At 43.0% G+C, this 3,790-nt stretch overlaps 1 pseudogene; it reads left to right on the forward strand.

Annotated features, from left to right (window-relative positions):
• Nucleotides 1-2,237: 2,237 nt before the first annotated feature.
• On the forward strand, nucleotides 2,238-2,708 carry LOC105883639 (large ribosomal subunit protein uL23 pseudogene; annotated as a pseudogene).
• Nucleotides 2,709-3,790: the final 1,082 nt, after the last annotated feature.

The raw sequence follows: 3,790 nt of genomic DNA on the forward strand, positions 1-3,790 counted from the left end.
CTTACTATAGTTGGAAGTCAACAAGCAGGTGAAAATAGTAAATTTTTTACTGCAACTGGTTGGGGGCTCATTGGATTAAGCCGATCCCTGTGTTCAATTGGAAAATAAAATAAAAGAATATGGACAAACGATTTGGAAATGTCATTGAAGAAAATGTCTAGAAAGCATAATAATAATTACATTTTCTATACATATTTTTTCCTTTTTTCCCTGGAAATGGGATCCCTTCTTCCTAATAGTGTTTAAGTTATTATTCAACTAGTACATAGTCACCTTTTGTACATGTTCAGGAGTATATTATAGTCAGAACTACCTTAATTTCATTAAAAAAACAGAATGATAATATAATATTAATAATTGAGTTTTTTTAGTTTATATGTGCTACACGTTCATCTCATTTCATCCTCAACAACCAACTTCTTTTTTTTTTTTGAGACAGAGTCTCGCTTTGTTGCCCAGGCTAGAGTGAGTGCCATGGCGTCAGCCTAGCTCACAGCAACCTCAAACTCCTGGGCTCAAGCAATCCTCCTGCCTCAGCCTCCCAAGTAGCTGGGACTACAGGCATGTGCCACCATGCCCGGCTAATTTTTATATATATATATTTTAGTTGGCCAATTAATATCTTTCTATTTTTTATAGTAGAGAAAGGGTCTCACTCTTGCTCAGGCTGGTTTTTAACTCCTGACCTTGAGCAATCCGCCCACCTCGGCCTCCCAGAGTGCTGGGATTACAGGCGTGAGCCACTGCGCCCAGCCAACAACCAACTTCTGAGGTAGGTGACAGGAGAGGCGATTTGCCATGGTCCTGAGTGTCCCAGCACGTTCTTGTTGGGTATGCCAGAAATGTTTCCTAGGGCCCTGTCTCAGAGTTGTGTTTGTAGTGATCAACCTTGCATGATGAAGTAATGTCTTCCCCCAGGACAAAGAGAAGAATGGCCATGAAGAGGTAGTTTCTCTGAGATTAGAATTCCTTGTCTGCAGTGCAAACCATTCCATGCAGAGCATCTACCTGGGCCCCTCCTTGCTGCCCCATGGGACTTGGGAGGGCAAGGAGTATTGACACAAATAGGAAGTTCATGCTGCTTGCTATGCCATGAGTAATAACGCCTTTATCTCTGACTCAGAAGTCTTTTGTCTTCTGCCAGCATCCATGACACAGTAACTATAACAGCTTGCAAAGCAGGGTAAAAATCCAGATTTTGACAGTTGGATGGAAAGGATTTAATGTTGTTATGACTATGGGGCAGCAAGCCCTGCAGTCACAGCCAAAATGCAACATGATTATGGCAGCTAAGTCAAAGAGTCCCTACAACTGAGATAAATGGCATCAGCAATGAGGATACAGAGCTTCAAGTGGACTGAAAGCAACAGAATGTGCAAAGCCTTATTTAGTGGAACAGAGCTGCTCTCTCCCTCTCCCCAACCTCAGCTGCTTTAAGGAAAAAGTTGAGTATGTTGGGGAATAGCAGGGAAAGGGGCTCTGTTACAGAAGCCCAAGTCATCATCCTTCCCTGTCCTGTGGCAAGAATCGGTGCTGGGCACAGCCCAAGCAGGCTCAGAGAAGCCTGAAATAAAAGACGCTCAGTCCCTCAGGGACAGAGTCAGAGAATGCTGTGGCCAGAAGAGTCCTAGATACTGGATGAGCCTGAGGGCAAACCCTAGTCAGGGTCAGAGACTACAACCAGCAGCTACAAGGGCAAAACAAACAGGAAATCTGGAGGAAGGAAATAGCAGAGGTCGTAAACAGGTGGAAAACCATACCAAGCTTGTGGGTCGGCAGAATCAACATTGTTAAAATGTCTATACTACCCAAAGTGATCTACAGAGTCAATGCAATCCCTATTAAAATACCATCATCAGGGCCGGGCGCGGTGGCTCACGCCTGTAATTCTAGCACTCTGGGAGGCCGAGGCGGGAGGATTGCTCAAGGTCAGGAGTTCAAAACCAGCCTGAGCAAGAGAGAGACCCCATCTCTACTATAAATAGAAATAAATTAATTGGCCAACTAATATATATAGAAAAAATTAGCTTGGCATGGTGGCGCATGTCTGTAGTCCCAGCTACTCGGGAGGCTGAGGCAGCAGGATTGCTTGAGCCTGGGAGTTTGAGGTTGCTGTGAGCTAGGCTGATGCACGGCACTCAATCTAGCCTGGGCAACAAAGTGAGACACTGCCTCAAAAAAAAAAAAATACCATCATCATATTTCACAGATATAGAAAAATAATTGCTTTTTACAAGATGGCGCCGAAGGCAAAGAAGGAAGTTCCTGCCCCTCCCAAAGCCGAACCCAAAGCAAAGGCTTTTAAGGCCAAGAAGGCAGTGCTAAAAGGCGTCCACAGCCACAAAAAAAAGAAGATCCATACATCACCCACCTTCCAGCGGCCAAAGACACTGCGGTTCCAGAGGCAGCCCAAATATCCTCAGAAGAGCACCCCCAGGAGAAACAAGCTGGACCACTATGCCATCATCAAGTTCCCCTTGACCCCTGAGTCTGCCATGAAGAAGATAGAAGACAACAACACACTTGTGTTCATTGTGGACGTCAAAGCCAATAAGCACCAGATCAAACAGTCTGTGAAGAAGCTCTATGACATTGATGTGGCCAAGGTCAACACCCTGATCAGGCCTGATGGAGAAAAGAAGGCATATGTTCGACTGGCTCCTGATTATGATGTGTTGGACATTGCCAACAAAATTGGGATCACCTAAACCGAGTCCAGCTGGCTAATTCTAAATATATATATATATATCTTCTCACCTTAAAAAAAACAAACAAAAAAAACTTTATGCTTAGTATGGAACCAGAAAAGATTCTGTATAGCAAAATCAATCCTAGGCAATAAAAACAAAGTGAAAATATCAATTTATCAGACTTCAAACTGTACTACAAGGCTATAGTAATTAAAACAGCTTAGTATTGTCACAAGAACAGGGGCATCGACCAGTGGAACAGAACAGAGAACCCAGATATAAAACCATCCTCATATAGCCATCTAATCTTTGACAAAGCAGACAAAAACATACACTGGGGAAAAGAATCCTTATTCAATAAATGGTGCTGGGAAAACTGAATAGCCACATGTAGAAGACTGAAACAGGATCCACACCTCTCACCTCTCACAAAATCAACTCATTTGGGTAACAGACTTAAACCTAAGGAGTGAAACTATTAGAATTCTATAGGAAAACATTGGAAATACTCTTCTAGACATTGGCCTAGGCAAAGAATTTATGAAGAAAACCCCAAAGGCAATCACAGCAACAACAAAAATAAATAAATGGGACCTGATCAAATTAAAAAGCTCTGCATAGCCAAAGAAATTGTTATGAGAGCAAACAGACAACCTACAGAATGGGAGAAAATTTTCACAAGCTACATATCCGATAAAGGGCTGATAACTAGAATCTATTTAGAACTCAGGAAAATCAGCAAGAAAAAAATCAAACAACCAGGCTGGGCGCAGTGGCTCATGCTTGTAATCTTAGCACTCTGGCAGGCCGAGGTGGGTGGATCCCTCAAGGTCAGGAGTTTGAAACCAGCCTGAGCAAGAGTGAGACCCCATCTCTACTAAAAAGAGAAAGAAATTAATTGGCTGAGGCAGAAGGATTGCTTGAGCCTAGGAGTCTGAGGTTGCTGTGAGCTAGGCTGATGCCATGGCACTCTAGCCCGGGCAACCGAGTGAGACTCTGTCAAAAAAAAAAAAAAATCAAACAACCCTATCAAAAAATGGGCAAAAGACATGAACAGAAACTTTTCAAAAGAAGACAGAATAATGGCCAACAAACATATG

Source organism: Microcebus murinus, chromosome 3, assembly GCF_040939455.1.
Source record: "Microcebus murinus isolate Inina chromosome 3, M.murinus_Inina_mat1.0, whole genome shotgun sequence".
Classification (NCBI taxonomy): domain Eukaryota; kingdom Metazoa; phylum Chordata; class Mammalia; order Primates; family Cheirogaleidae; genus Microcebus; species Microcebus murinus.